Raw genomic sequence first — 23,212 nt, forward strand, 5'->3', positions numbered from 1 at the left:
AAGTAAATTTATGAAACGAATTCTATTTATGATCATGAAATGTATTTCCTGACGAATTTCATCCCGGTTTCGACCCGATCGAAACTGTCTTTTCGTTATCATTAACTACGGGATGTTTTTTTTTAAATAAAACGCATGCGCGCACAATCGTAGAAAGAGAGACGGAGGTTTTTAATTCGGAGAACGGGTAGGACGGGGGATTGAAAAAGAGGAAAAATCGAAATTCCTAATTTCAAAGTTGGTAAAAATTCATCTCTGGCTCTCAGGCTCCATTTACGCCCGTGTACATGGTAATTTAAAAATTCTTTATACACCAAGGTCCTCAGCTTCGCGGAGGGAATGATGTGGATCAGGTGTCCTCGGCTGAATGGGAATTCAGTTTTATTAACCGGCGGGCAAGGCGTACAGAGGTCCTCGATTTGCTCCCGGTCTGCATCAAGCAAGGAACTTATTAGCCTTCAAGAGTCTTCACAATCTCACGTCAAATCGAATGGAATCTGTCTGAAACTCCACTCGTTACCTCTCGATCCCGCGGGCTTTAAAAACTCTCATCAGACACGAAAATAATCCACTTCAACTCGAAAGAGAAGAATAATCCAACGCTTTCAATCCAACCGTGAAATTTGCACGATTTTCTCTTTACTCCAGACTCCAAACACAGTTATTTCTTGTGTTCCACGATGTAATCACTTGACGTTGGAAACACTTGTGCGATCTCCGGGTACCGGGATCTAGCCTTCAAATGTGCAGTGATTACGTTAAACCTTGGTTTCAAACTCTCTTCGACTTCATGATATTTGGGTCAGCAGTAACTGAGACGTCAATCTCATACTTTTATCCTGAAAAATTCTTATTTCCAAGTCGAAAGGGAAGAAGAACTCAACCCTGGATGTGGAGGATAAATCTTCTTACGGTCATTCTTCATGGCCGGAACTAAAAGCAACTTGGAATACGTTGTTCAATGTAAAAAAGTCCAGACAAGGACTATGGATTCCTCGGTCTTAATTCAGCGGTGGTCAGGGTATCCTGCAGACCAGAGATCCTAGTGCACAATCGGGCCTGAAGGACTTTCGTACTAGCTATAACGATGCTTTGACGGACCATAAACGTCGATGGTTGTATGCAGCCGGTAGGCCATTGGGAGCGACAGCTGATCGTCACCGGGATTCGGTTCAGTTCGCATAGTATGCGACCGTTACAGCAGTACGGCATGGGGATGTATAGGATATGTGTATCCTGCGGTAGTTAGGCGGAATAGTCAGGTACATATATAGAGCAGTGCAGACAGGTGGCGTGCATGCCATTCGAGAATGGATTTGGGGTCAATGTACGCTAATTGGTGTCAGTGTCAAGGTCAAACGTTCCGGCCTCAACACTCGGCTGCCGATCCCGCTCCGCATGGTGCAATGCGCTCCCAGTGCACCCGCATACATTGCATTATCATCGATTATTGGACCCGCAATTCTCTCTCTCTCTCTCTCGCTTTCATATCGCCAAACAATTATCACTGGAAACCCGATGCTCTGTGGTTCATTCTTCTGCTATGTCTTACTTGAAAGGACTCCCTTGGTAGTCACTTGTACGTGGTACTGTATGGACAGTTTCTTCTTCATTCGTGTTTCACACCACCGTGATCATGAAACTTGGTATGGTGGGGTTAATTATGCTGTGAAATTGCTGATTGAATGATTGGAATTTAAATTTTTCTAAACCTGGGCATACTAGGATCGAAACGTTAGCAACTAAGTTTTCCTCTCACCGGCATTCATTTCCAAGACTTCCCTTAATTCATCGTTATCCAGGTCAAGAAACATTTCTTCTTAGAATTTTTATAAGTGGCCACATGAGTATCGGGAATTGTTCAGCTCCTCGAACGATCATCATCGTGAAAACAGTTTCCAAAGAGAATTCCTCGAAAATTTTTACTTCTCGAATGGAAGAAAAGAAGATGATCGTTTTCAAATAGGCCTATATGTTGGTTTTGAGAATGTTACTTTGGAACAACTTTGGCGGTATACCTTTGTTCGAAGTCTAGATTTAAGTACCTCGGTAACTGGGGTTCATGTACCTTCCACTCCCGATGATATAGAATTACTTTGAAAACACGCAGCCAAATCCAGCGTAGACTTATTCTTCTTCTCTTTCGACTTGTAGGTAACAATTTTTGATAACGACAGAGTGAAATTGGATCAACGAACGAGGAGATTGCTTTTCGGACACACAAATCATTCCTTCCAAAGAAGCAAAAGACTAGATCATCCTTCGAAAACAGATTTGTAACCGGAATCAAGGTCCACTTTGGACTCTGAAAAGGCGAGTCCTTCCTACTGGCGGGACTGAGCAACAGTTCACTCTCGTTTATCGACCTCTATTAAAAGGTTTGATTTTCCTCTGCACCAGAAAGCGAACCGTTCAACTTTATCGCGGGCGATTTGGACTCGGGTGTTTAGAGCTGCGGAGTGTCGCATGGCGGGAGTCAATCGGGCGATAGGCCTATTAAGCAATTTGGACGCATCTGTGTGTCAGAATTCAAATGCGGCGTAGGATATGTGTCTCCATATACATGGTCATGGCATCGGCACGCGTGGACGTGCATTCTGCCCGATGAGCGGGTGGCGAACTGCGAAGCGTTGAACGTTGAACGCCGGTGCACTGCAGGGTTACACGTGTCGATACGGCCACATAATGGGGACATAACCGCTATGTAGGTGAGAGCATGTGTGTATAAACAGCATATATACATAATATACATATGTATGCTACAGCCGGAGGTAAAAGCGGCGGGTGTTTAGGTGTCACCGTGTCACAGGTTAATTGTACATGATTGGTTATTGTCTGTTCGAACCGGGCCGTTGATATCATCTACTTTCGGTTTCACTGTCAAACTTGAATTGGTGTGCGTTTGCGGATGCCGTTGATGCAGCCCACGCGGTTCGCGGTCCTCTGTCGCGACCTCTGATATCGGAATTTTTTCCGTTTTCACCAATCCCACGGAACTCTGTGTTATTTTTTTTCTCTTTTTGTTTCTTTTTTTTCCTCCCACCCCCCCTTCCCTCCCCCCCCCATCGTTTTTTTCTACTTTTTTCACACACCGCCGGTTGTCTATTAACCCGCTTTCACACCTACCGTTTTATTTCCTCCCATACCTACGGGAGGATCTGTCCGCCACGTGTATCAATCACGACACACGACCAATAAATGTGTAATATCTTCTTTTTGTTTGACACGTTAACTCATTTTTTATTTTTTATTATTTTTTTATTTCACCTTTTTCCCTCAACTCTCTCTCTCGTTCAAATCCACGCTGCTGTTCAATTGGTCACAATTTCTATTCCCACATGTTGTTGGGCAACCACTATTTTTCGCTTAAATGGAGTTTAACAACGGTTACGTAAGGTGTCTGACTGCATTGTCAATTCAGGCACGGTTGTGTAAGTGCAGTTTTATAGGTAGTTCTTTTATTGAAAGTTGTTGGAATTTTTACTTTTTGTTTAATCGACGGGAATATAATAGGTATCCAGCGAGAGTGTCGACTCTGAATAATCTTATAGAAATTTTAGTGTATTTTATAGGTTCTCCAGGCGTGCAAAGTCTGATCAAAATTTTTGGAGGCGCTTAAAATCGTTTAAAGATTACAGATTCTTACCGAGATCCACAAGCGAAACATTTTCTCATTATGCGGAATCTTTTGACAAATTTCTTACAATTTGATATCATCTATTCGTATCAGTTGTTAAACATCCTTCAAATTCCATTAAAAAAGCCTTTTGATTTCTGTGCAACATGATTAATTTTTTTTTTTTTTTTTGTTTTGATATCTCAGAAAGTGATTTACAATCGGCAAAGACAATTGTTAAGAATAATCCAATGAAACTGTTGGACATGTTTGGAAGGATTTTAAATCGTCGCCAATCTTCGAAACCATACGAAATCTTTGACCCAGTATAAAATTTTTCTGTAATTCATTAGTGTTTCAGAAAATGTAGAAACTTGACTTAAATTATCTGAAAGTTATTGAGAAGAAAAAAAAAAAACATTTCAAGATCGTAAAATCGAAATTAAATTATGTGAAATTGGTAGCAAAATTCCACAATTCTGGTGAAAAGTCAAAATTTATTTAATTCAATGAGAATTTATATAGGTTTTACTTAAAAATTGTTGCACCAATTCTTGTCAAGTTCGTATAAATTATGTTATCCTGATGTGAATTTCGACGAGCTTGATGTTTGGATTTCTTGTAACCTGCGAAAAGTGCGCGAGAAACGAAATGGACGAATATCGGTTAGGGGGGAAAGGAATCGAAGGGTGGAAATCCGGCCGTGAGTAGGAACGGTATATTCCTCGAGGATGAGCAGCACCTCTTGTCAAATGTCGTAACCTGTACCTGTGCGAGGTCAAAGGTATCTCGACCCGGGGTCTCGACCCTGGGACCCTGCTCCAGTGGCTCGAAGGCAACCTGCTGACCCCGCCCCCCTGACCCCTAAATCGAGCTCTTCCCCCACCCGGCGCCAAAGCGTGCAGGGGTCGAGCTACCCCCTAAAAATTCTGCAGAGTCTGCAGGACCGGTTTCTTTGCTGGGGGTCTCTCCTTCCACCTCGGCGATGTCGACGTCACCGATTTGCGAAGTGTTCCTATAACAGATACCGAGTAGCTTTATTCATTAGACGGAAATTCCCATGGTACTAAGAAGTCCCGGAGCCCGTGTACAAGGGGACAAAACGCATTGCAAGAATGATTGTCAATTTTTTTTTTATCTCTTATACCTTCTCTCGTTTATTTTTAATCACGCAAACGTCGAAGAATGGCTCGCAACCACTTGTCAGCCTCAGCTTTATGCAATCGACTTGTATTTCTCACGGCGAGGGGTCATCCAAGTCTCAAAGACGGTGAGGAATAAAAGTGGAAAGTGTTGTTACGGTCTGCAGATAAGATGTAACGTGAACACCAGATGCCCTTGCTGCTAATGTAGACGTGTAGCTATTATTCGGGTTTAGGCGGTCTTCGTCATTGTGAGAAGACAGAAATAACAATGATGGTTTGGGCTCTTCGTCGGTTAACTTCGGTTGCTCGCTCTTACAATTTAAAGACGAATGTTGTCGCTTTTCTCTGTCATTATTTCGAACATGAAAAAACTAATCCTTTACACGAGATCCATCTTTTCTTGTTTCAGAACCTACCTATTCGATTCTGACCTGGTGTCTCGATGTTCCTTCTTCAGATAAAGTTCCGACTTGAGGGGGCGCCGAAAATTCCTGGAAATCATTTTTGGACGATGTTATCACACAGTTGGTGTAAAAAATGAACTCAGTGCCAGTGACTCGATTGTAGGATTCTCAACGGAATTAAATCTGTCCCGCAGACTATCTCTTCCGATCGCCTGTATAACCTGAGCGTAATTGGACATGAAAGAAAGTGAGTCAAAGAAAATTGGCTTTGACGATATGCTTTTTTCCCAAAATATATTTTGAAATAATCGTAGTCTTGAATTTATCTTCCAGGAAGGAGAAAATCCTGCGTAAGCGTTGCACGCGATGCGTTCAGGATTGGGCCTGTACCTTCGGGGACAAAAGCGGGGCCTGATTGGAGGGGGTAGAGCTGGATCTCTGCTGGGGGCATAACAAAGAATCATCGTGCAAACGATTGTTGCACGGTGCCGTTGCACAGCTAGCTAGCTCTATGCAAATGCGATGAAACGGGTTAAGCGAGGCACGAGTGAACAGAGTCTGCAGGATCAGGATCTGGCTCAGGATGACGAGGAGCTCAGTTTGCGGAGAGAAGCTCCGTCGGTGTGACGCGGTTTTCTACCTTCATTCACCTTCGGCGAGAGAACGAGATAAAGAAGAAGTAGAATAAGAAGAAGAAGAAGCGCGGACCTGGAAGAAAGCCCCGACGCGTCATGGCGCGAATGGAAAAATGGCGGGAAAAGTCGACGCTGCGTGGGCGCAGGATCGATGAAGGGCGCAAAATGGCGCCTCCATCTCACCGCACACACAACATGCCGCGGTGAGTACCGGCTACCACCTTTCGCATTACTTTTCATCGACGAATCGCAATGTTAACCTAAAAAACAAAAAAATTAAAAATCTCAAAAGTAGGATATTTTTACTAAAAACGTGCCATTTCACGCTCGATTATCAATAGAAGTTATTAGAGTTCAGGTTTTCACTATCAGTCGAGTAACTTTCTCAGCACTTTTAGTCGATCGCTAATCCAATCACTGATAATCGATGTAAGGATTATTGAGCGTCTGGAACCGATTTGTGCAAATAACAATTGGCTAAAGTTACGAGGATCGGTGATTGACTGACATCCTGAAAGTATCGAATTACCCGAAATCTGGGGAGTAAAAAAATTAAAGAAAAAGAGAGTCGATCAAGTTTATAATTGCGAGAGTTGGCGTTAGGGAATCGAAGCGAATGCGGTATATATACGTATTCCGAATTTCTCGAGAGACCAAACTTTCTTCTGACCGATTAAAATGTATGTACCGTTATAATTCTATACGTGGATTATTCATCATGTATCCTGGGTGTTGATGCACCGCGGAATAACACACATGGATTGCTGATATTTCGTTGCAAGCTCCTCTAGTCTCCTGAGGATATAAATACACTCCTATTTGGTGTTTATTTATTTATTTACTTACTCTCACACACCCTGGCGGATCTGTGATTAGCGAAATTCTATTCCTTGTGTGTGTCTGAGGGTAGAGGAAATTCAATTATTCTCACCAGCTGAAATAGGTTAAGAATAGTCTCGACGATACGTCTGATTAAACTCCGGACACTGTTTAGTTGACTGTGAAAATAAAAATCGCAAACAGCTGATTGCTTGTTTTTTTATTTTTTTCTTGTATAAAAAATCGATAGAAGCTATTTCTTTTCCTTTTTCTGACTGGCTCATACTTCCGATTCCCTCTTACTTATAAAATAGTAGACGTTCGATTTTTGAGAAGAACATTTTTCTAGCCTCTCTATTTTTCACTTCTAATTTTTATTTTCAATTTGTTTTTTCCTGCACCGGAAACTTCGTGTCGAATTTCGTATGCTCGGGTATCCGGCACGCGTTTCACACTCGAGACACACCGAACGCGGTGCGATATTGAAACACCACTGTGGCGTAAATTTGATACCGATCGATGAAATTCTGTCATTCTATACAGTGTGTATAGGGTGTATCCATACCTGATGCAGTTCAGGTACATTATCGAAACTCTGCAACTGATCCGAAAGTCTCCCCAGAGATTAAATCGTTTTGTTTTTTAAGCTGGATAGAAAAAAAGGATGCAAAGAAAAAAAAATGTGTAAAAGTAATGTTCACAATTCTTCTTTTCATTGTACAAGAATCCAAAGTGAAAAATTTGTGGTTATGGGGTAATTTGTTTTGAAAACAAAAACGATATTGCTACTCTTTCACTTTGCTTATTTAATTTTTTCTTTTATTTTCTTGGCTTTCTTTTTTTACGAAATGAGACGAAGAATAATCGTTGCCGCAGACTTGTGCAAAAACAGCGACCGCAGGTGCGGGGACGTAAAGTTTGTCGCAGTCTAGGGCGACGCAGTCCTTGCATTAATGGTAAAGTTTACTTTGCCCATTTGTATCGAAAATTTCAGGAAACGGTGGCGAGATGGCAAAGAGAAGAGAGACAGAGAGAGAGAGAGAGACAGAGAGACAAGCCCGTGTTTTCGCACGCTCGCGATGTTTTGCAACTATAATTTACAATATAAAAGCTAAACTACCTACTTTGTGCATGTGAGCAAAGTTTGAGCGTAAATTAACGCCACGATGTATGCGCACACTGGACACAAACAAAAAACCGATAAATTAGCTCACATTTTTATAATACTTTACGCAGCGCCGTCGTCGTGATAGGAAGTTCCGTTGTAAATACGGGGAAACCCATAACATTTCGATCACGCAATTCCGTTTTCGGATTTCTTTTTTCTCACACAGTTACGGGTTTCGCCAATGTCGCTGTAAGATTGTGGATTTTTTTCTTATCACTCCTGGATATAGTTAAATTTTTTCGAAATAACGAGTATTCGGATATTCTTAATCTCTCTTTTTTTTTTAGATACGAATCCAAAAACCGTATAACATTAAAAAAATTCGGAGGTTAAAACTTTGTGTTTTTACTTTATTGAGGAAAATGAATTTGCACGTTTCAAAGATGAATTTTCATCTCGGAAAAGGTGAAAAATAAGTTTCTCAATCAGTGAAGCGGATTCCAGTTTGTTTTTTTTTTTTTTTTCTCACTCAATTTTCACGGAATATATTGTAAAATTAAAAGCTTGTTTCGAGTTAGATTGTATCGGACTTTGAACTTATGAAAAGCAAGAAATTACTGTCAATAATAATCAGAAGAATGGATAATTTTTGGTTATTGTATGCAAACTTGAAAACGAAAGAAAAAGGACATCGTATTTAAAACCGTCTTAAAAAATGACATTCTTAACAAATCACGACAGTTTCTTGTACAAACAGGCGAGTTTAATAATGGCAAAACAAAAAATTATTTTACGCATGGAAAACGAGTATGAATTTTGCGATAAAAAAAAATAAAGAAATATCGGTGACCATAGGATCAAAAATTGCTCAGGGTTTCAGGAAAAGCATCGATGCGTATGGGATATTCTATGCCAAATCACCGAGCCCGTAACTCTGACTAACTTCGATTTTTCTACATCTTTTTCATATGATCGATCTTCCTCCAAAAACCACAAAAATATTGTAAAAATAATGAATTTTTGTTCAATTTTATTTTTTATTCGTTACTTAAGCAATCGCGAAAATATCATTGTGTTTTAAAAAAAATTCCCAACATTCCTTGGTGTGAAACGGGAGTGTGATTCCGGTTCTTTCTATTTTTCCAGAACGATTCAAACGTTTTATTTCTACAATTTCGACGCAAATTGTTACACCATGTTTTTTTTATTTCTGTGCTTCTTCTTCGAATATCTGTAAGATGAATAATAAATAGGCGATGAGTATCTTAAAGAAAAATTAATGTTCAATCGTGTCAAGGTTTCGCATTACGCGTTGTGTATTATTCTTACGTTGTTTAAAAAAATTCATGCGCTATACACGGTACGTATATATAAGAGAGAAGGTCGTCGTTCGTTACACCAAGGCGGATTCCTCACCCTGGTACGGTGGTGAGGCTCAGGGCTCACATCCCATAGTCCTCGTGGGTATAGGAGAGCGATTCATGTATACGTACACGTGTAGACCCGGTTGAAATTAATTCTGGTATTAAAATTTGGCTTGCAAATATCCCGGCCCGCAGCAACCGTCCGCCCATCAGAGCCCACTACTCACCTACTCCGCGTTTCTACGTCGCCTTCGCTCCTCTATACCCAGCGTATTTACGTGTAGGCACACCCCGCGAGTATGTGCATTTAAATAAATATATGCATGTACGTACAATTTTCGCCTACATGTCGACCCGAGCTCTCCGAAAACCCTTCGCGGAATCTCCATTTTTTACTTATAGGTAGGTAAGCATTTTGTCGGCGAGGAAGCGTTTTCGATGAACTTTGTCTAAAAACTGGACTGGAATTATGTCGAGTTTTTTTTTTAAAAAAAAAAAGAATATGATTTCAACTTGTGTGGATCGTATTCAGATGATCAAGGAAGTGCCCTTTTTTCTTTATCTTCCTCGTTTTTATTCTATTAAATTTTTGTCAACGATTGTTGAATCCAATTTAAAAAAAAAAAAAAAAAAGAAGTCACACGTGACGGAATGAAAATTTATCCCATTGATGAAAAATATTTGGTTATTCTTAAACTAAGAACCAGTTGACGATTCTAGTCTCATTTCTTTTTCTGCGTTTTGTGTCGCTGCTCTTTGAATTATCACTAATTATTTTTCTACATTTCGCAGCATGTCGTTAATTTATTGACACATCGAATAACGACCAGACATTTTTATAACAAATCGAACATTGCGTGGATGACACGTGCGTGCGTTTTAGTGCAGAATTAAGAATTCATGACTCGTTTTCGAAGCGGAAAACGAAGAAAGGAGAGAAGAGAAACGAGAAAATTATAATAATGCGATATTGTAGTTATAATTATTCGAGGAATGAATTCATGAGTTCGTAGGAGGAGAAAATTAGAAAAAACAAAAGTTAATTTATAATAATTTATAAATAAACATTATGGAAAGTGCGAGAGTAGGAATTTATTATATCCTCTGCATTGCCGGTTACATTAGAAACAACGTCCACTTTATTCTGCTCTGCAATTATGCAGCAATAATAATTGATGACGATGTAAAAATTGTTTTCAAATGTATTTTTTTTTTTCGACGATTTAATACACACGTATTAATGAAAATATAGATTAGGATTATCGCGGAGAAAAATGAATGTAAGAAAATGAAGCGTACGCATCCAATGGCGAAATGTAAAATTCGAATTTCGCGAATCTCTCTCTTGCCGCCTCGTCGCAAAAACCTCACTACGGGGTTCGTTTTATCTGCACAGAGTGACGTTGACGGATTGGCGCGTCTAGAGGCGTTTGACGAGACGGTAACGAGGTAAGAATACTAATCGGGTCGAGGCTTGTGTCATTAATAACAATAACGATAACGAAGCAAAGTCGTTGAATCGAGAAAAAATGCTTTATCAGATTTGGGAAAAATGACGATGATGTCGAATGTTATTTTTTCATCAAATCAATATGGAAATGAAAAGAAATTCATCATATTGTTTCTTGATTTGCTAATGAATTCACCGGAATGTCCACTTATTTTTTTTTTTTTTTAATTTATTTATTTGAAATAAATCGCGTGTACAATTTTTTTTTTCGACCATTTCTTTTAGCGCTATCCTTCGGAACAGTTTACGATCGCTTGAATGAAACACTATTTAGCAATAGAGAAACCAGGGAAAATAGAATAAGTGAAAAAGGGAAGAGCGATGAGACTTTTTCGAGAAAAATTAAAAGGAAGGAATAATTATGGATCCCTCGAGTTTGTCCTAATCGTGGTCGTTTTTTTTTCCTGAAAGAGGGTCGCCGTTACGCATAGGCGATTCCTTCCTACTCACTACCGCTGCCGGGACGAAAAACAAAGGGTGACACGGTTTGCCGGTTCCTGTGCTGGACGTGGGCGTGGATCAAAAACTCCGTTGGTCGGTTTTAGCTGGGCGCCGAAATTAATTAGAAGAAGGACAAAGGGAGGGGGGAAAGGAAAAATCGGGAGCAAAAAAATAAAGGATAATTATCAAAACGATGATGATAAGAAAAGAAAAAAAAAAACAACAAAAAAGATAAAAAAAATAAAAATTAAAAGACAACTTAGGTACAGTTTCTCTTCGATGCTGATTAAATCACTCAGTGATTATTTTATCTCTATTTTGAATTTAGTCTTGACTGAGTTGAAACGCGTTGCGATGAGAGTTGATCGGTGTTGAATTTAATAAAAAGAATTCGGTCGCTCGGAGGTGTATTCAAACTTGGAAACAAGAATACTACAATTTTTGTATCGCTGTCTAGTTCAAGACCGTATTAACTTTACAGTGATAGAAAATTCTCCGTTTGGTGTTAAATTGAACGTACATCTTGTTGTTAGTTTGATAGTAATTCTTGGGGAGTAAAATTTGATCAGTGTTAAATTTACCAATAAAAAAGTATCTATAAAAATATATGGGGTATTCCATGGTGAAATGAACCAGTGATTTTCCCTCAATATTTTTGATTCTCTTTACAATTTCTTTTTTTTCACACGCATATATATACAACTCTCCCGTCTGAGAAAAATTACTCCTGAATTTTTTCAGATTCTTAATTCGAATCGTGAATATTCTACGATTATTTAATCCCGTCTGAAACACAGTACTTACTGAGAATCTTAAAACAATCCTTAAAAATCTTACTTTCCTGTACATTAATTTTAATTTTACTTAATACATGCTTTAGTGGGGGTGATAAAAATTTCCGTATCATAGGAATATGTTGAAAATATCGAATTGCGCGCGTTAAAGGTGAGAAAAAATGATTTCTCGCCTAGCATATTCTGCGCGGATGTAATAACGGAATCGTTCGACGCCGCGAGTCTGCGCTCGTGGCAGAAACAACACAGGGAGCAACATCTCATCGGGAGCAACCTAGCTACCTACCGACCTACCTACAGTAGAGAGGATCTCGACGGGTCGACGGGGTACGGCTGCATACATATACGTATGTTTTTCACGTTCGTCAAAATGGCCGCCATCCACCGCGACCCCTGAAAACCTCCCCTACCGCCGCCTCGAGCACCTCGAATCCTTTCCCAACCCCCTCGCTCTCTTTATCCCCCCAACCACCCCTGCTTCCGTTCGTTCGTTCGTTCGTTCGGCTCGAGAGGGGTTAAAACTTCCCCGCCCCGCCCTCGACGAAACAACCAACCCTCCCGTATTTTCTATCCGGCAACCGGCGTTTATGCCACCCTGCCTGCGCGGGCGCCTCGACTCCCGAATTTTTCGAATATAAATCGCACGCACACATGTTATACGTGTGTGCACGATTTCTCTATTTCGCAGTGTACGGGTGTGCTAAGGTAGACGTTTGAAAAAATAATATATGATAAATAAATTAGAGATAGTCTTAAATATGTAGACAAATAGGGTGTCGCGTGTCGCGTACAAGTCTATTCCAAGAATTATTTTACACCCATGTGTGTATACGTATTCTTATGACGGGGGTGAAAATTTTATGGGAGTACAAGACGTTAGTTCTGTTCGTAAAAGGTGGATAACCGAGGAAGTTGACTGAAGGCAGGGATGAAAGTTTTTACTCATTTTACTCCATGTAGGATTGGGGAATATTATTTTTAGTTGTTCTTTCGTTTTATTCTTGGAAAATAGTAGATACGGTGATATTTGACGGAGGTTGTTCTTTTTTTTTTCTTTCTCTCTCTTGTTTCGATGAAAGAGGGGAAAGAATTTTGAGATCAGGAATAAACTGCAACAATTAGAATTAGTATTAATATGATACTAAAACTGAACCGAGTAAAAATTTGCGGGGGTAACAAAGACGGCGATAAAATATGATCAAGCTGTTCGAATTACTAGAACTTATTTCACCATCGTGAACTGATCGACAAAAGGAAATGAGAACAAGAAATTGTATAGGTATATGTAAAACCAACAACAATAAGAACTCAAGGTAACAAACCCTTCTACAATTTAGATTCAATATTTTATATTCTTATTCAAAACGTATTTCACACGAACGTGCATAAGTTTCAAATTTTCACGATGCTTGTTTTCGTTCACCGTTTGTAAATCGTTCATTTAATTTCACACGACTTTACCGTGTAACAATATCATGATATACGCATGATGAATCTTGTGATAAGGGGGGGATGAATAATTCACACGGCATACATCCGTAATCGAATAGATCGAATGTGGCGTCTACGTTCTGTTATGCGATGAAACAAAAAAAAAAAAAAGAAGCGACGAACCAGAATCATTAAATCAAAAATAACAAGATCGTATAGGAACTATACTGTAACTCCTGATTACGTAGGCATGTATACATTGATACACATATTATCTTTCAAAGAATTTTCTTCAACCCTCTCTGCTCTTTCTTTTCATCTCGCGGTCATCCGCCTTTACGTAATACAAGCTTTAAACGTTACCTCGCGAATTTTTAACCCCTGATGCATCCCACTGTGCATGAAAAATGATCGCGCCGTTTTCCTCTTTCTGCGCTTCGCTCGTTTACCTTACACGACTTTTATATATATTTTACTTATATATACATGTATATTTACAAAGTATATCTACATACTGGATAGTGTTTCGCGATCGTCATTCTCCTCACATTCCAACGTGTGTGCAAATACATTCATACCGACACACATATTTATTGTTCATGTATATCCACATTTCAAATACATATCTGTACACGCGTACATATATAGTATTGCCTAATGTTTATTTTCCCCGCAAGCGGCGTTTTTAAATTATCATCCTCTTCGTCCTCTCTTTCCGCTCTACGCGTTTATATACCGTGCAGAATGTACGCATGCTATGCCTACATGCAGATACACACACACACACACACACACATGCAGATATCTGTATCATGTATACGTCGCATGTATTTATAAGATATGCCTGCGCGAAATGCGCCGCGTGCGTTGCGCGTCGGTTTAATGCTAGGTCTACGGGGCTGGAGGGTTGGGGAGGGGATGCCGCCCTCTAATTTCCTTCCCTTGACCGTCGAACAGCTCCGACAAAAGGAAAGAAAAGCCCAAATCACCCTCCGAAACAAAAATCGACGTCGAATGGTAAGAAAAAAAAAGTCGGCAAAAAAAAAAACAAATAACGAGGGACAAGAATAAAAAGAAATAAAAATTGAAAAACAAACAAACAAACAAAAAAAAAAAAAAAGAAACAACGCACCGAACGAACTGTAGAGAAATAAAAGGAAAACGTACGTATATTATATCAGAAAGAAAGAAAGAAGGAGAACTTTCCGCGTGCGGGAAATATCTGTTGTAATAGTGGGGGTGGAAAGAACAAAAAAAAAAAAAAAACTCCCCATCCCCTCCACCACAGTTTTTCCCCTGTAACGGCGTTCTTTTTTGCACGTTTTGACTCCTTCCCCCCACCTACGTTTCTCCCTCCCCACCACTCGCCGATTCTTCCTCTCCTTCTGCTTTTTTTTTTTTGTCAAGTTTCTCTTTATTTTTGTTTTATTTTTAACTTGTTTTTTTTTATTTTTTCGTTCGTTTTTTCTTCACTCACCCTGAGCCGTGTGATGTATTGCCACCTCGCCCCGTTCTCTCCTTTCGCCCCTTATATCCCCGTCGCGGTATTTGGTTTCGTTTTTCCCGCCAAATTCAACCCCCCCTTTCTTCCCCTTTTCCCGTGCGCTCGGATCCCTAATCGCGATTTCTCCGCCCGATTCTCGTTCCTCTCTTTAGTCACGGATATTCCGTCCTTCGAAAAACCACCCCTTGCCGACCTCCCCCTCCCCCCCACATCTCGACGATTCCGCGGATCCTGTGGCCTCAACTACCAAAACAAATCAACGAGCCGACACCCCTCGACCGAAAGTTCTCTTTTTCTTTTCACCCTTTTTACTCTTTTTGTGTTTTGCTGCTTTTTTCGAATCCCCAAACCACCATTTCCCCCGCCGTCCAAAACCGGCTTTCTTAGCTTGATTAATTATCGTCGGGACCGACGCAGGTCGCTGTCTATGGGACCGAGGGAAAACCGGGCTGCCATCCTTTTTGCCATTTTACGATTATCGCGTACCTGAAAACGCAGTTTTTCCCGTACCAATGTTCATTCTTTTTGCAATGTCTTGTCGTTTTTATGTCTTTGTACATTTTTGTCTTATTATACCGGCGTACTCGCGGTTTTAGTATAGCTACTACACAACAGCGTTGATTTTTGATGCGCAGGTTTTAATATTCCAGAACAAGAAAAAGTTCAATGATATTATGCGTCAAAGTATGCTCGTTGATATTTATTTATATGAAGTTTGCATCAAACATTTCAAATTCGTTATCTAAAATGATTCCTGATCTTGTCAAATTTATATCTGCAATGTTACTCTATACATATATATATATGAGAATAAGAACAAACAATTGTAATACCGAATAGGAGTTGAAATTTGTCTGTATTTTTTATCCTGTAAAATTAACCAGGAAAATATTTCGCGAGTTTTTTTTCTATTCAAAGCATCTTTTTTTTTTTATTTATGGCTCTGTATAAATGACTACAGATTTTTTTCTATCGTACAGTATCGAGTAACTATTTAAAAAAAAAAAAAAAACGGTAATGATTAATCAAAATTCAATTCGAAACAAGTCGCAGAGCCAAGTTCACAGGGCGTTTGAAACGCAAGCCGAAAGCTTTTGCTAATTCCGCAGCTATACGTGCAGGGGATTTCATTCCTCTTTCTATGTCGTCTATTTCCTTTCTCTTCTCTCTCTCTCTCTCACTCTTTTATCTATTCACCATCAGCCTCCACCCACCCCTCGAAATTTACGGTAAATAAAGCGGAGAAACGAAAGGTGCAGGCGAAGATTTCATTCGAGCTTTTGTGCATTTGTGGATGTGTGTTCGTTGGTTTGCAGAGATGCGTAGGCAGCAGCAGCGCAAGCAATCGAACAAACGAGTTCAATTAGCAGTCAACCACCGCTCATCCATGCCTCGCACAGACGCAATTATATGTCCGCGATCTCCAGGGTTGCGTAACGCCTTATTATGGTTATAAAAGCTCCTATTACCACCCAATCAGCTTGTCTAAACCTCGTGAGAATCATACAGTGTATGAAAATTCTGGGCTTTATTTCTGTGTATTAGAATAATCGAATTTTTATTTTTTTGTTTGGTGTCTAGGGTTTAGCGTGAACTCGACAAGTTTTCAAATTTTCGAAAAAACGCGCAGGGATTTTGTAGTTACGATAAAAATTTGACATCCTACGTTCACTGAGACAATGAAACTCATTTATCCTAATTTTTAGATTCCAGGGATATTAATTTATGTTAGTTCCATTTGACGCGAAAATTGTCTGATTAGTTTTGCAACGCAGTAAATAATTGCTTCGAATCTTTATCAGGCTTTTGCTGATCTTGTAAACTTATTTCATAAAATTGGTACCTGTATTGTATTAATAATTATTTGTCACCGCTGTGTGAAATAAGCTAATGAAACCTTGTAAAGCTTTCTTCGAAATGACGAATGATTGTTTCGTAATCTCGAAGAATGGCGTTTATAGGTGGTTCAAGAGTTATAGGCTTATGTTTTACGTAACGCGAGAACCAAAAAATCTGATATTCTCACGCGTAACACATTATTTTTATACAAAGAATCATGTGCAACAAGGAGGCAACTTATTTGGCAACAATATTTGTCTTCGGTTCACTTACGAATCGTATTGCATATGCTCGGTCTAAAAAGATCGGGTTTGCCTCCTTGTTACACATTGTCATCGATCTCTGTAGTAACTGGATGGGTGACTCCTATGCTTCCATCACACGACAGATTGTTCCGATTAGAATCCTCTAAAACAGGCATTAGCGCTGCAATACCCGAAGTTAAACTAACGGATCATGTGGGTGATAGTCTATCAGAAACAGACTTAGTCACATGGTACACGGTGTGGAAAAGTTTGAATTAATGCGCCTCGTGAACAAAATCGTACGATGTTTTGCTCTTTTTCACTATATACTTACTCGAATCAATGGACTAAAAAATGTGTTATTTCTATTTTCTTAAAAAAAAAAGTTTCTGTAGGAACGCTTACGTGCTAATTAGTTCCCCTTAGGCTATTGAAGCGCCAGTGTCGATCTCGTTTGCTTCTAATTAGTAGTACCTGTAGAGAGATCAGTGTAGAATATAATATTTCTTAGAGTACGTGTGAATTGAATGAATTTCTCAAATCCAGAGGAGATAATCTTGAAGGGTGAAAGGCGAGGCGAAATTCGGCGTCCAGTGATCGGTTTCTATTTTTTCTTTCTCTCTCGCTCTCTTCCCCATCCCTAAATTCGGATTTTTCTCATTCTCTTCTTCTCACCGAGCCTCTGGGAGAGGGTATACGTTAATCAGGTTTAGGGTTGAAGTACCCACACGCACATCAGGCCTCCTATTTTTCACCCCGTCTCGCCGTTACAGGCACAGGCGGGCTTCGCCCCGAGCACATATCCTAACTCACTCGTTCACTCGCACATACAAATGAGTAAATTCGGAGGACATTCGGAGGGTGGTGGCGGCGGTGGTGGTGGTGGTCCAGGGTGCCGCGCAATCGGCCCTCAGCAGCTCCTGCAAAGGCGGCTAGCCAGCTCTGTAGAAGAGAGGAAATTTTTCGGGCATCCGTCCGAGCAGCCTGCAAGGGTGGGGGTGTGCTTTCGGGACAGAATATAAGGGCTGCGTTTCGCATGACACCGGCGTCATTAAACCGCGCTACGTTTCACCCCTTTTCCACCCTTCCACCCCCACCCCCACCGACCCCCTCGAGTTCGCCCCGCCAATCGGAGCGCGGTTTCTACTTTTTGCTCCCGCCTAGCCGCCGTCGCACCCCCGGCGCTGTTTTTCCCCTCTGAGGTCGGCCCGCATACACCTTTGCACCCCTCGCAAAAACCACCCTCCGCTGCTGCTTCGTGCCTGCCCCGCCAACTCACACTCACGCAACTTTTACCCGGGGGGGGGGGGGGGGGGGGGGTGGTCGGAGGGTGCGGAGGGTTGGGTTCATGGCGACCCGGCCAAACCGCGCCGGATCAATTCCACGGAGTGCGTGCAGGCGCGGCGACGCTCCTATAATCTGCCTTCTTCTCCTCTCCTCTCTCGCCTATCCTCTCCGGACTGTAATATCTTCGTATCTCCTTTATAAGCCCCAAGATTTTCTTGTTGTTGTTTTTTTTTTTTATTTTTTTTCTTTCAATCATTTTTCAATAAATATCCTACAGTTCTTCTCTTTACATATTTTTGCTGTACGTACAGACTGCGCGGCATAGAAATTTGGAATTGATACTTTACGGTGGATGAATTAAAATCAAAGATGCGTATATACGTATATGATCCGTACGATTACGTTAAGCCGAAAATCGTATACATTTGAAGATAAAAATGACTATTCCGTATATTTTCTATTTGCCATATATTTATTTTTATGTTATTCACTGTTATTTTATGCTTCGGTTGTCTGCATTCTTGTATTGAATTCCGAAGATTTTATACTTTCAGCATTTTTCATTTTTACGTTTCTATGCTTTTTACGCTCTAGTACACCCTTCGGAAATTTAATTGTCCAAGATTATCTAACAACATTTCAGAAATCTGATTTTAGAGATCAATCTATATTTAAAATATATCTGGCTTGAAATTGCCTTTCTCATTTTCTAACATCGTGGAGATAATTCATATTTCAATGTTTTTTACATTTTTTCTCTGCATCCTCTCAAAAATTATCGAAGAATATCGCATTCAAATATATTTTGACAATCGTGATAGAATTTCATTATCCGATAGAATACAGTAACTATTGATGGCTACAATTCGATGATTTTCTTTCGTATATTTCTCGTTTAAGGTAAAATCGTTTCAGCAAGTTCTGCAAAACTGTTCAGAAACCGTTGAACGGATCCACAACAGCGTGTTAAGGTTTTGCGAATATTTTATCCGAGGATAGGTTACTTTGAATAATTTCAACGACGAGTACTTTTATTCCGTTAAGCAATTTCTACAGGGATTTCAAGTATTTTTGTTTGTACATCTTCGAAAACAATTTTATCGAGATGTATTTGAAACACTGTTTATATTTTCATTGAATTTTTAATTATAAATTGGGAAAAGTTTTCGCAATGCATAATTGCTAGTAACCTGAAACAAACATGCATTTTATCGTATCTTTCTTATTCTACTTTGTTTTATCGGAGTGCGCTATTGAAACTAAAATGTTGAATAACAAGAATCGATCATTCTTACAGGCCGATTCAGTGATGTGTAATTCAAGCATGGCTACCGACCACCTACAGATTCACCTTCCGTCGCCGCAGTCTAGCCTGGAGGCCCTCTAATGCAACGGCTTGCATTTCTCTCCAAATTCCCACGGTGCCGCAACCATTCTCGTCCTCGTCGTCGTCCACCTCACGCCACGGAGCTCGTCAAACTGTCTGCAGCTAGAATGGACCTCTTTCGGGATGGATAGTGTGATAAAGTGAGAAATTTGATGATACGTTTTACAGTGTGAGAAGGTCTCTCAAGCAATGACCTCAGCTATTTAATTTACGTATGAACTTGATGTGTCAAAAGTTGAAAATAAATTAAACTTGCCTAGAGACATGTGATATTTAATGGATAAAATTTTACGTATTATCATTGTAACAGTTTTAGTGAAGTATGAAGTTTGAGGGAAGATTTTTGCTTCCACGACTTAGCCAGTAAGGTTACAGAATAAAGGCGCAAAACAATTACAATAGGTTCTTTAACGTATACAACGTTTAGACATTCCTCTCATGAATTTTAGTTTCAGTATTTCTCCTTGATCTTATTTGTGTAACTAAAGAATTTTGTACCTACAACTTATTTTATATTTTTATTTAAACGTCTCTTGAGTCATGGCCTCAGCTATTTAATTTACGTATGAACTTGATGTGTTAAACGTAGAAAATAAGTGGAACTTGGGTAGAGAGGAGTGATATTTAATGGATAAAATTTTACGTATTATCATTGTAATATTTTTAATGATGTATGAAGTTTGAGGGAAGTTTTTGGCTTCCACGATTTAGCAAGTAAGGTTACAGGATAAAGGTGAAACACGATTACTGTAAGTTCTTTAACGTATACGATGTCCAGGCATTCCTCTCATGAATTTTACTTTTACTATTTCTCTTTGATGTTATTTGTGTTAATCAAGAATCTTATGACACAACTTATTTTATACGTTTATTCAATGTTGTTTCTTTGATATCCTATGATTCCCATTAGTAATAGAAAGCTCCTACAATTAACTTACAGAAGCGACTGATGCCTTCGAATTTTTTTCTCTAAATTTTTGTGGGCTTTAAAAAATCCTAGAATAAACTCATTCCAACGCCGTATCAACGTGATTTTGCAGAACAAACGGGACAGCAGAATTCACCTGACGATTCAACAGTCAATGTCCACCAATTGAAGGAGAACTTGTTCCAAAGAAGCACGACATTTTCGTAGTGATATTTATATCACAACACATGCAACGGAATAACTGACACAATAGGACTGAATTAGATTGTCACACAGGAAGGAGATGTTTATTGATTATATATCAGTACATTATAATGGCAATATTTCATGAACAAGAGTGGAAGAAATAAAAAATATGAGTAGTTGACTTTCCTGTGGTTTCTTAACGTGGGAATAGAATTCAAAACTTCAAGTTAACGTTGAGTTGCAATTATTTTTTTAGAATAGCATGAAGTCAGGCATGGGCAGTGCACGTGACAACAGATACTCGATGCATAGGCTGAGATTTTTAATACTAACTTCATGCGACCATATAATCTCCAAACCATACTGATGCATTTCCGGTTTGAAATTTAAAAAAAAAGTTATTTTCGGTTGGTCAAGCAATGCGTAGGGTGCACTGCATGAAGTGATTATGTGCGAGAAAATCAGTAATTAACGTCACAGTGCGGCAATCAAGAATTTTTCATGGATTTTTTCCTAATCAAAAACATAGTTTGCCACTTGAGGCTGAAACTAATTTCAGAGGCTTGCATTGTATTTAAACGGAAAAAGATTGATGCAAGTACTCGGACGATCTTTCAGGCAAAGCGGGCATGCATATGGACACACAGCATCAACGACGCAATAAGTCAATCAATCAGTCCCAGTTTTTGGAAGAGCTCCTCGGTTCTCCTGTGCTCCTGATACCAGAAGTCATTTTCGCTGGAATTTCTCCGTTTCGCTTAGGTCTAAGATAAAATGGCGGGAAAATTTCAGGATCACATGCCCTCTTAAGCAAGCAGGCATGCCTTTGGTCATACAGCGTCGACATCACATGCAGTCAATCAATGTGTCCCTGTGTTTAGGAGAGCTCCTCAGTTTTTCTGCGCTCCTTATACTCGGAGCATGCATGCCTTTAGTCATACAGTGTCCATATCACATGCAGTCAATCAATCAATCGATGTGTCCCTGTTTTTGGAAGAGCTCTTCGGTTCTCCTGTGCTCCTGATACCAGGAGTCGTTTTCGCTGAAATTTCTCCGTTTTGCCTTAGTCCAAGATAAAATGGCGGGAAAATTTGCTATCACATGCCCTCTTAAGCAAGCAGGCATGCCTTTAGTCATGCAGCGTCGACATCACATGCAGTCAATCAATGTGTCCCTGTGTTAAGGAGAGCTCCTTAGTTTTTCTGCGCTCCTGATACTCGGATCCTATTCGGATCCATCCTATTTACCTATATTACTAGATTAGCTATTATATGAAAAGAGAAGAATTATTCACTTCGAAATGGGATTCTATTCGACGCGCGCTCGATGTATTCCGTAACATTAGTATTCATAATTATTTCAACAACTTTTCATTTGCTCTCTCGATCTTGAATTTTCGTAGGCATATAACCAAAACGCTGTTCTAGCTAGTCGAGAGTGAAGTATCTATGTTGGGTAGAGAAGCAAAATTGTTTTTCGAAAAGTATTCGGATGGAAAAAAATTCAGAGTAACTGTAATACATCACGGATGCGCTAATTTTGAACGAGATGAAATGGATGCTTCGTATATGAGATGGTATTTAACGCTGCGTAGTGATTTAAAGACCTAAAAAGGTGATAGGAAGAGAAAGAACGAAGCTTCTTAACACTTCGAGTGTATTTTACCACACATTTGAAAGATACCAGCAAAATTTTTCATCATCCAACTGTCGCAGAACGGCAGCGATATCGGCTGACCCGTTAAGTAAAGGATATATCTTCAGTCAACGGCTGACCATCGAAGGGCCTGGCCGCTTGAGTCTGGAATCGGCAGGACAGATAAGGTGTGTATTTCTTGTATGAAATGTGAACACTAGAATCATTATACATCATATCATATCATCATACATCATACATCATACATCGTACATCATACATCATACATCATCATACCTAGTATTACAGTTCGAAACCAAAGTTTGAATTTTCGGATGTTCGGAAAGTGACGTCACCAATCTAAAATCGGCTAGCCGATTTCCTCAGTCTGGTAACAACCGCGCAGTAGAGCGGACGGTTGAGAGTCGCGCTCCGCAAACTGCGAGTACCGGGTTCTCAACGTCCCGGATCCCGCGCTTCGGGTCCGCTACGTATTTCGAGTACCGGGTTCTCAACCTCCCGGATCCCGCGCGTCGGGTCCGCTACGCGGTGAAACTCGACTTCCAGGATGAGCGCTCCGTGGTTCCTGGTTCACGTTTACAATAAATTATTTCAATTCCTTTTTCGCGCAAGCTGAAATTCAGTAGCTGTCAGTCCGCTAATAAAATTTCTCGACTTCCAGGATAAGCGCTCCGTGGTTCCTGGTTCACGTTTACAATAAATTATTTCGATTCGTTTTTCGCGCACGCCCAAATTCAGTAGCTGTCGGTGCGCTAATAAAATTTCTCGACTTCCAGGATAAGCGCTCCGTGGTTCCTGGTTCACGTTTACAATAAATTATTTCGATTCGTTTTTCGCGCACGCCCAAATTCAGTAGCTGTCGGTGCGCTAATAAAATTTCTCGACTTCCAGGATAACCGCTCCGTGGTTCCTG

At 40.0% G+C, this 23,212-nt stretch overlaps 1 long non-coding RNA gene across 1 annotated transcript in view; it reads left to right on the forward strand.

Moving 5' to 3' along the window:
• LOC124186014 overlaps positions 1-20,381 on the forward strand; it is a 125,020-nt gene extending 104,639 nt beyond the window's left edge. The window contains exons 6-8 of the long non-coding RNA XR_006871530.1: positions 5,171-5,412; positions 5,480-6,003; positions 19,440-20,381. This is a non-coding gene — a long non-coding RNA (uncharacterized LOC124186014). The remainder of the gene's footprint in view (positions 1-5,170; positions 5,413-5,479; positions 6,004-19,439) is intronic.
• Positions 20,382-23,212: the final 2,831 nt, after the last annotated feature.

The sequence above is a fragment of the Neodiprion fabricii genome, chromosome 7, assembly GCF_021155785.1.
Source record: "Neodiprion fabricii isolate iyNeoFabr1 chromosome 7, iyNeoFabr1.1, whole genome shotgun sequence".
In the NCBI taxonomy this organism is placed as follows: Eukaryota; Metazoa; Arthropoda; class Insecta; order Hymenoptera; family Diprionidae; genus Neodiprion; species Neodiprion fabricii.